A 10,929-nucleotide genomic window follows, 5' to 3' on the forward strand; every position below is an offset into this window, starting at 1 on the left:
TTTCTTACACAAATTTTATAATTCTAATATTAAAATTTCTGTGCAAAAAACTAAAGTTCTGAGGCTTTAATGTTGACAAAACAGGATGAAAACAAAGCTCTGTTCTGTTATATAACATGTCTTTTGCTCTCATTCATGATTTATTTGGCTCATATTCTATGAAAGCTGCTTTTTTCAAAATTGTTGTGTTTTTTTAGGTAATCAAGTTTTTTGCAAAGCCCAAAACTTGAAGCTCTTGATGTTATTTAAATCATAATTGAGTTTTAGGTTCTCTTCCATTGTAAAAATCTTATCGAGGTTCATAGATGGTTTTTAAACACTCCAACAAATTTGATTTTTCCCGCAAACTTCTGTTTACATGGCTGGTTAACATTTCCGCAAAGCCACATCATTTAAAGCTCCAATTAAGTGAAACATTTTATTCATTATTTTCCCCCTCTCTGAACAAATTCCCCATCCTACTACTATAAAAATTTCATTGGCCTGGTAGTAAATTTTTTGACTGAGAAGTTTTGGAACTTTACAACATTTTTTTTTTGGTCGATTATAATTAGTAATCTTCAAATTTTTGGAGACTAAAGAGTATAAACCTAGTTTATTTAATTTTTATTTTTCAAAATCAGCGCATAATAACATAAATTCCACTCACTTTTTCGAAACTATGGACACTGGCAAGCCATATTAGATTTTTCTTTAAAAAAACTTTAAAAAATGTGTAGGCACAAAAAAGAAAATCTTTTGCGCGCACACGCTATGATAAAGAACAATACATACATGAGAAGCGCTGCCTGTTTCATTATCAAGGCTTAGATTACGGTAAATAATTTTCTATCAAAATTTTTTGAAACGAATAGTTTTATGCGGCGCAATACATTGATAAGATATATTTATTTTTTGGTTAACTATCTCGAACGGTTTTTGAACTGGAGTCGCATTTTTTATTTGACATTGTAAGTAACATTTAGAGCTCGGACTTGATTTATTTCTTTGGTAGTCCTTTTCGATGTCCTGACACTTCATGACTAATAGTTCATGACTATACACGTTGCATGCCATTTCATATTGAATAAATTTCCTTTATTTCTCTTGGCATGGTTGTAATGACGCACCTAGCGTTTTTTATTGCTAATGAGAGTTATTGATTGAAGTTCAAAATGAACGTTCAGAGCCATTGGAGAAGTATATTGCCAAACCATTCAAATAATCTGTCAAAGATATTTCATGGCCAACAAACAATAAACATTATAAAGAGATCGAGTTAAATTTACTGCATAACATCCGGAAGAAATAATGATTTGAGAAGATACAATGCCAAACAAATGTTGTCCAGTGTTTCTTGCCTCTTTGATTGTTTTCGATCTTCTAATTCCAGGTTTGTAAGTATATTTTTCAATGGAACAAAAAAATCTTTATATGCTGAGAGACAAGATACAAGCACTTATTGCAACACCAAGCTCCGAGTCTTAACCAAAAAAATTTGAGCCGCCAAGAGTTTTAGTTCTATAATATTGTAACAAAAACTTTTGTGTTATTACACCCCCATCCCAATTAGAACCTGTTCTTTTTTGCAGTCATTTATGTAATTTATAATGATCAATAACAACCTGTACATGAAAACAAATTATTATTGTTCCGCCTTTCGATACGAAAGCAAGGGAATATTTGTGCTCGGGTTGCCATTTTCAATCAGCCCTTTTGACGTTTTTTTAAAAATCATTCAAAAGGAATTGCTGTCCTGATCATGAGTTTGAAATATATTTAACCTGTGATCATTTTTTTTAAAGTTGTGGCAATTCAACAATTGCCATTTTGGCCATTTTGCGACTGTTAACGAGCGATATATTTCGCGCTATTTCCGCGTAAGCGGAGATTTAATCTTTCTTAGAAATTGTTCCAAATTTTTGACAGAAGCTCGTTTGCCATAAATGATTTAATATTAGGAACTGCTATGTTTTAGAGACATCTATCAAGGGAACTCAAAAGTAAATGAGGCCTTGCACATAAAACCGACAAAAATATTATCTAAGGATTCCATAGAAAAGCGCGTTTTGACCTTTAAAGCTATTTCCGCTCGTTTTTGTTGTATTAGATTTCAAAATTTTTTTCTGTTTCTGGATTCTGAATTTTGTCAGAGATGTATATTTTGTTAATAAATTCCATATTTTGTTTGGGTTTAACAAACTTGTTTTTGAACGTTGATAAAATTGCGCTGCTCATTTGCAGAACTCACTAATACATTGTGGAAACCAGTGACATTTCAGGGAGTTTGCTTTACTGGCAAAAAGGCATTAACAATGGTATCCATAACAAGTACAGCTAAGCATTTTTCTCCAAACTGGGCCTTTTCCGTTGATTCGGGATGATTTTTTGCTAGCCAAAACTGAATTATGACGTCTTTTGTTTTTTTTCCGAAACCTTCAGATTTTTAATGCAAAAAGTTTTTAAGATATAAAATTTGATGCGCATTCCCTATGTTAGAAAAATAAGGTCCATGGAACCGAAATTGCTAACATAGTAGTAATGTAATTTTGTTTAAAATTTATTGTGAATATAAAAAGGCACCCCTGCAGCGAAAATAAATTGCAAACTAGAATATCATCAACTGCATAGCATGGGCCGAAATAGTAATTTGACAATCTTGGAGTACTGAAATATTCAAAGTTTTTGCAGTTTTGTCTCTTTGTCGAGTCGAAAAGTTTTGGTCTGAGATCTTTTGAAGGGCTTCCGGAAAATTTTCTCTTCCGCAGGCAAATCAGACAATATAGATACTCAGAGCATTTGTGATAACTTTTTGAGTTAAAACTTCATAGGCCTAATCTGACGGTATATTTTGAAATTATACCAAACTAAGGCTAATTTACAAGATTCGACGTGCAAAAGATGTTATATGAATGATTTAGTTTCTGGTTCAACAAACAACATCTCCAGAAACGCGAGCCAAAATCAAAAACCGGGAGTTTATTCGCTGGATTTCATCTTGCCTGGATCTTATCATTGGTACGGGATAAATTGCGCTGAATTCAGGTAGAACATAGATTATTTTGAGTAATTATTGAGTAATGAAAAAATGAGTCTCTTTTTTTATTCTGCCCAAAATTGAAATTAAGGTGGTGGGTACGCTCAGTGCCTTTTTCCCGCATAGTTGAAAAATTCGTTTCGGGATAGCACAGAAATTAAGCAAAAAATGGCCTGCACGAACAATGATTGGCACGTAAAATTGACCAGGCCCACCGCAACCTGTAAATGTCAAAAGCTGGAATTTTTTTCGACTATGCGGGAATGTGCTCCATGGCATGTCACCGTTAACGAAGTTCGAAGTGAAAGCTAGACTCAAATTGTGAAATCTAGACTCAAAGATAGACTCAGATTTTTAGTGTCTGAATGTGTTCTGTTTTGTCATCTTTCCGAAAAACATTTAGTTCTCAGAGCATTTGAGAAGTTTTGAATAACATTCAACTTAATTTTTGAAATCATTTAACTCCAATGAATTTACCGCCGTTATAAATAAAATTTTCAAAAAAACCGCGGCACGAAAAATAATAATATAGACCATTCTAGTTGGTGAACGTATTCTGATATATCTAATTAATTTTCAAAAGTCATCATTAGCAGGAATTTGATTTGGACTTTCGTTCGAAACAAGGGTCAGCATGGATTTTGGAGGGTTTAAATTCTCAAAAACATTTTCTTTTTTTTAGGAAAATGTTGTTGTTATTATGGTGTCCAGGAAAGATAGGAAATAAGTAGTTATGAAAAATTTTTGTACCGCGAGCAATTTTGCCAAAACTCATTACAGAGAAGTTTCGATGGTGTTCTACAGTTTAGTACCAGCCAATTTAACACCGTGCACTTTATTGCCTAGTCATTTTACCATCAAACAATTTAAAACCACACAAACAATTTCACTCCTGTTTTCTAATTTAACACCAAATACATTGTTGTATGAAATCCTTATGTTAAATCGTGTCACACCAAATTTAATCCTACAATTAACGCCCATGTCACTTTGAAAACTTGATTTATTTTAGAAATACATGCTGAAAAGAGGCTTCCCAAAGTAATTAGGACTTTTATCGGCAATCTTGTACTTTGTTTTCAATTAGATAGTTTACTAAACCCTTATGGTTACTAATCAACCCTCTGACAAAAATAAAATGCTGACCGTCATTTTATGATGTACTTAAGTGATCAACAAAAACGTACACACTAAACACAAATTATGATTGAGTTTTCTTTCGAATTCAATTTATAAAAAAACATTTATTATAGCGTCTGCTGAATGCAAGCATAAATTAAACTTACTGGAACCTGGGATTGCTTAAAATGCCAAATACAAGTTTTGAGCATTTGTTATTGCAGAGAATAACGAAATGAAATTGCTTCCAAAATTTTTCATGAGCAGCAGCTACTTTCAGCTCATGTTAGCAGCTTGCATATACCTCATCTTTTCCAACAAAACCAAAAAAACCTACCTTACATGAGAAAAACTAATTAATTGTGTTAAAAGACCACCTACGAATAGAATTACGATTTAGCGCTGACTTTTAAAATGCTGCCTTCCCTTGCATTTGAAAAATTGATCGACGAGCCCTATGATATGTTCGCTCAGGAAAATTAGATTATATGCGATAGAAACTGCTTAGAACCCGGAAAAATTGAGAAAATTGAAGATTTGTGTATCTTCAATGCCTTGAGTGACCATAAAATTTTTTCGATGCATCGAGTGACCATAAAAAAAAGTATCGTGTTTCAAAAAAAAGAGTGCAAAACCTTTTATTCCTTCTCGAAGACAAAACTGATTTGTACTTTTTCATAGCTCAAACTAGTGTTAAGCCAGTGAAAGTTTTGTTTTGTTTTTGTTTATTCATTCGTATCATTCATTTTCAAGTTTCAATCCTGTTAAAATTTTTGTTTAGCCTTTTTTGAAAAACGTTTCTTGCAGATGTCTGGAAAACGTACCTAAACGCAAGAACCTAACTCGAGCACTAGCAATCCAATCAAAAGACAACCGCCCTTACTTTCGGGATTCTAGGGGTTAGGACTAGGGGTAGGTGAACCACTCATATTCGCGTTTTTAAGCCAACAATTCAACAAGTTAATCGTGTTGTAAGTTTCAGTTCGAGAATGATTCTAAAATTGAATGCTTCTGCAAATTAATCACAATTGACTAATATTTAATTATAATAATTCAGTAAAATTACAGAAAGAAGGAGTTTAATTTGATTTGAAGCTTGAAGTAAATTGATTCGATCTGCTTACCTTTTTTATGCAATAGAAATCGAACTAAAACTTTCTGTTGTCAAGCTGGTTCAAAACCTCTCAGAAAATTAGTGATCCAGTTAGTAAAACAGGCAAAATATTTTTGTATATTACTAACAAAATCTGCGGTGTCCGACAAAAAAGACGACAGGACACTATGACAGCATCCAATTTGATTGGACATTTAGACGCCAAAACAAGCAGTTCTTCACATTGTATTTCTGAGAAAAATATTTCGCCTAAACTCGAACAATTCAATTTTTTTAACGCCCATTTGTGTTCTAAATGTACTGTCGTCTTTATTTCCTGTCGTGTTTTTTACCTAGCACCAAAATAAACAAAGATTGCGTCTGATGTAGATTTATCTTTTCGCATCAAAACCAAATCGATGCATACGCAATAATAGATCAAAAGATGGAACGAGCATACCAAACTCAGTAAAAAAGAGAAAATAATAGATTATATTACAATTTTATTATACTTTTATTAAAAATTATAATTATTTATGGACGCAAAAATTAGATGTTCAGCTGAATCAAAATCAATCATTTTGATAAATATTTTTGTGACATAATAATAAATTATCTGCAAAATCTTTCATATTATATCATAATCTCCTATAATCTCTAATAACTATTATAACAGATTATAATCCATTATTCTATCAAAATGTTGTCTCACCAAAAACTTAAAATGTGCATCATGAAACATATTGAGAAGAGATGAAAAAAAACTTATAAATATGAACTGATTTGATAACTGCTAAAAACAGTTTTCACAATTTTCACAAACCAATATCTAGCAAAAGCATAAAATATAAGCAAAGCAGATGCAAGGTTGAAAACAAATTGGGCAAACAAAGAAATTATAATCAATTAAAAGGGGATTTCTGTGGAAAACGTTTGAATTGAAAATTGGGATGAAAATAATTGATTATAATTATTTCAAAAAAGTTATAATTGATTATAATTTGATTTTAAAAAGAAACGTTATAATCAGTTATCAATTGACTAAAATCTTTTTTCCTCTTTTAAGTAGTACTGGTACTAAAATCGTACTATAATTGATTATTAACCCTTGAAACTAGATGCGGGATGGTCAAAAGATAAATTAGCAGAACAGAACATCAGAATCACAGAACAGTCCAAAGATAAGTAGAATCAATGTGCGATTAATGGTTGAGATAACACTGGAATGCTATCACATTAGAAAATTTCACATACGCTCACACCTCACAAGGTAATTAGGTGATTCGTCTATGTTCCAGGCTTTCTGTTTTTCGGCGGCTAGGTTCTTGCAACTACTTAGTCCAATACGGGGGAGGGGGGGTTGTTCAACAGTGCCGAATTACAGAAGTTTCGAAACTGACAATGGGCTCAAGCGTGACCAAAATTGACAATATTTGAAAGCTTTGAACTCTGTTTGAAAAACAGAAAGCCAAAACAAAATGAAAAAAATTGAAGTTGAGATTTTTTGTGAAAAAAATAGCTCCACACGCTATATAAAAAACAAAGTGATAGATTTCGCTTCTTTTAAAAATCAGTTATGACTAATAAGCTTCCTTCAACCAATTTGAAACAATTTCCAAGACTAGCGCAAAATATATTGCGCGTTAATTGTCCCGAGCTGGCCGAAATGGCAAAATTAAACTATCATAACTTTAAGAAAAATGACGAAAATGAAACATCTATTCAACTTTAAGCTCCGAACAACAATGATTGTTGAATGAATGGAAAAAAACTCTAAAAAGGCTAGTTAACAAGTTGAAAATCGTCTGAAGAAAAAACCACCACCAGCACAAAACATCGTTTGTTTCAGAAAAAATTATGAAGCCGCACTTGGGGAACTTTCTTCGTTTAACAAGTGGCATCAATTAGGAAGGCCAATTGTGTCTTTTCAAATTCCGTGCATTCGAATTGAATCACTTGTCAGTGATTTGGGATGAGTCAGAACAGTATTTTTTAAAAAATTCGGCACCGTTGCACTTCGTCACTGTTGTAATTCCCCGTCGAAACTTGACCATATTTTTACTCTTTTTTTCTAGGTCTCATGAGATATTATGAGGTATAAAATTTAAAAATTAATTACGCTTCTTTCCAATCAGTGTTTCTGTTAGTTGAGTTATCAGAATCAGTAAAATTGAACTGAAAAAATTCGCTTTCTGGTTCATAAGCATCAGTTTCAAACACATCGTAAAAGTCAACGTCTATGGCGGGGGCAATTCAGTTGCATTGAAGTCATTTTCATAAACATTTTCTGTAGTGGTGACGTTACATTCGTACAAACTACAACAAATAACAGATGTCATAAAAGAAACATGGAAAAAAGTTAACTGATGTCCATCAAGCGAGCTTCAAGAGTTCTCCGCTCAACACAATCATGTGTCGGTCTCAGATATGATGAACGGGATCCAGGAATACATATGCTCGAAGATCTGAGAAGCGCAAATCCAAGACGACACCGAATCCACCGAACATTTTGACTACACGAAGTTATTTCCTTCTTCGCACTGATCATCGAAGCAAGTCTCTTGTAGAACGTGGTGGCAAGTTTGCTCATGCCACTTCTGCACGAACGAACAAGAGGTGTAAATAAATTATGTTCAACTCTGTGATACGCTGCTCATAGCATCTCTTTTTTTCGCTTCGTTCTTACTGTAGACAATTACCAGAATTAAATTTGACGCAAGGAATGAAAACTCTTGCATCGAAGAATGCCTTCTCAAACCTTTCATCCCAGAATCCATTAGTTGAAACATCAAGACCCCCTTATTGACGTTCTCAAAGCCAAAATCTTGCCACATTAACGCTCTAAATGTGCTTCGACTTCAACATTAGAGAAAGATTCCATCCTCTTTTTTGCTGCTCTTACTTCATTATGCCGAATAACTGGGAAGCCTCTAGTAAAACAAGACAAGTAATGTTCAACCGAGAAAGTTGTTTCCCCAGTTTTCTCGTCACATTTTTTTTATTTTCGTCATGGGCTTAGCGAACGAGCAATTAAAATTCTCTTCCGGTACTTTTTTGTTTAATAGACGCAGTTTACTTTGATCAGCCGATCTTTTTTTAAAAAAATTTCATCAAATGATTATTCTTCGAAAGTTCTTTTCTGCGATTGAGATGTAGGTTATGCTCTTTAACTTTGCTCTCTCTGGAAGTTTACCCAAAAAGAAATGATAGCACGAGCATTGCTGCGTTAATAGCAGGGAGTTCATTACAAGAATTCCCAGTAAAGGCAAAAACCAACCTGCCATTACTTCAACGAACGACTTTCTTTCAGCATCCGAAGGAACTGGAAAAAAAATTGGTTTCTAATGCACTACCTTCTCAATGACTTCACAAATTTCTACACAATTGCATTTATGCCATATAAAATCATCATGTGAAGTCAAGAGTGTGTAATCAAGTTATTTACGACAAGGTGACTTATCGTGAGCCAATTTCCCATACTCTGAGTTGAAGCACTATGTATATTATGATGCTCGATATCGGAAGCTTGTTGAAACGTTTCTTTCAATTTGAACCACTTTGTGAAGAGACTGTTTTTTTGTAGTGTTGCATTGTAGTGTTGCATTGCCTGTGTCATACCAGTCTGCTTTTAATGATAATCAACATCATCGAGTTTTTCTGTACCATCAACCTCATCAGTGAATCCATAGTAGGCAGGGTAAATTTGTGCTAATTCTGTTAATGTTCGAGATCATTTTGTTCTAGATATTCACTAAGTAGTCAGACAGAAAAAGTGAGTTTTAAAACAAATAAGGTAAGTTTTATATAATGGAACACGATTGGTTAGCTTTAAATATTTACAATCAAAATTGAAATTTCTACAGATTATCAGTAGAAAAATTTTTGGAAATAGATTTAAAAGTTTCACCTCATAAAGTTACTTCTGGTTTTTACTTCAATACTGAAAAAATTTATGCGTTAGTATTCTTTTTCAACCAAGTTTTGAGTGTTTGCACTGTTTTGAAGATTTGAATAACTTGCACTGGTGAATTGCGCTTTCTGTCATAACTAAAGTGTCGGCCAATGCTTTATTGAGGGTCCTTCCCATAATGATCAGCATTGTAACATGTCTATATGTAACAACACAAACACAATATTGCAGAAAAAAACGCTCCGGCGCATGAGCAGTTTTCAAAGTTTATCCTAAACAACATTCGTTAATTTCTGGCCATCGTGATTCAACTTTGGAAAAAAAATGGCAGAAAAAATCTAAATCGAGAACTTTTCTCTGTACGAATAATTTCTCTAGAATTGGAAAACTTATTGAGCGCTTCTACTATACAAAGGATTATGATTTGATTTGATTTAATGTCTTTCGAATTTTGTTCCAGCTCTTATTTCTGCCTGGTGAAACTCTGGCTGCCCAGATCTTTCGCTGAACAAAACAATGCCACTGGGGTGAAACTTGCACCAAGGATCGAAAAGTCCAAATTTTATTATATGGCTAAAAACAACTTCAGAAAACTGAACTGGTTCTCTTTCCTTCAAAGAGACAATGGTTATGGCAAGTAACTTTTATGGGTTAAACATTGATCGTAATCTAAACCTTTTAGTAACAATTGGAAGTTTCATAGGCTCCTTTTTCATTTTTTTTTAAATATTCATCATTTTAAACAGAAATCAGTGAACAAAAATCTACGCAACTTGAATTTTATATGATTAAATTCTGAATTTGTCTTTGATTTACGATTTTGCTTGCTTTACTTATGCGCGCAATCAATTTTTGAGGTGCATGTGTATGTACGCATTATGCGAACCTAATTTGAATTGAAACAAGACTGCTAGTATCAAGCGAAGCCCTGAATAATCCGACCGCCTCCTAAGGTATCTGAACCAGTAATAATATAAAATAATTATATGAAAAAAATTGATTTTCCAAAAAAAACCCAATAAAATTTTGAAAAGTTTTAAATTATTTGAGATTTTTCTTAAACATCATCTTCCCACACGCCATATAAAGTACAAAGTGATGAAGTTTGCTCCTTGTAAAAAATCGCTTATGGCAAATAAGTTTCCGTTAACTAGTTTGGAACGATTTCTAAGACAGACTAAATCTCCGCTTACGCGTTAATAGCGCGAAATATATCTCGCGTTTATTGTCCCAAATTGGCCAAAATGCCAATCTTTAAACCCCTATAAGTTTTACGAGAAATTATCACAGGTAAAATATCTTTCAAAGTTAAGATCAAGACAATAAAACAATTTTAATGATTCAAAAAAGTTCTGTCAAAAATGGCTTGTTAAAAAATTGAAATTTGCCTGAATAAAACCATCCCGAGCACAAATTTTTCAGTACTTTCGTTACGAAAGTCGGAACAAAAAAATTTCAAGAAACGCTAAAGTGTTTTTTCTTCATTTGCATTGATTTATCTTTGCGCAACAGAACCTGATCAAATGAAAGCTTCTAGCCCTTTACAGGGCTCTGATTTCTTAAAATTTAATCCGCAGCTTCCCATTTCAAAAATCCCAGAAGAAAGGCGGCTGAATCTCCGCCCATTCCTACATCTTCATAATTTCACAGTTATCAAACTGTTTGCTTCAACTTTATGATTCCTCATGCAAATTTAACACCAGTAATTGTGCCGAAAAAATTCGTAAAGTAAAGTTTGTTATAGAAAACAAAGAGGTTCATGATTTTATTTTAGTTTTTGATTTTCATATA

General features: G+C 33.2%; 1 long non-coding RNA gene across 1 annotated transcript; it reads left to right on the forward strand.

Annotated features, from left to right (window-relative positions):
- Window positions 1-1,257: 1,257 nt before the first annotated feature.
- Window positions 1,258-9,712, forward strand: LOC134856338 (uncharacterized). Its single transcript, XR_010164733.1, has 3 exons — window positions 1,258-1,372; window positions 2,901-3,024; window positions 9,599-9,712. It is a non-coding gene; the product is annotated as an uncharacterized LOC134856338 (long non-coding RNA).
- Window positions 9,713-10,929: the final 1,217 nt, after the last annotated feature.

The sequence above is a fragment of the Symsagittifera roscoffensis genome, unplaced genomic scaffold (genome assembly GCF_963678635.1).
Source record: "Symsagittifera roscoffensis unplaced genomic scaffold, txSymRosc1.1 SCAFFOLD_864, whole genome shotgun sequence".
NCBI classification, from domain to species: domain Eukaryota; kingdom Metazoa; phylum Xenacoelomorpha; order Acoela; family Convolutidae; genus Symsagittifera; species Symsagittifera roscoffensis.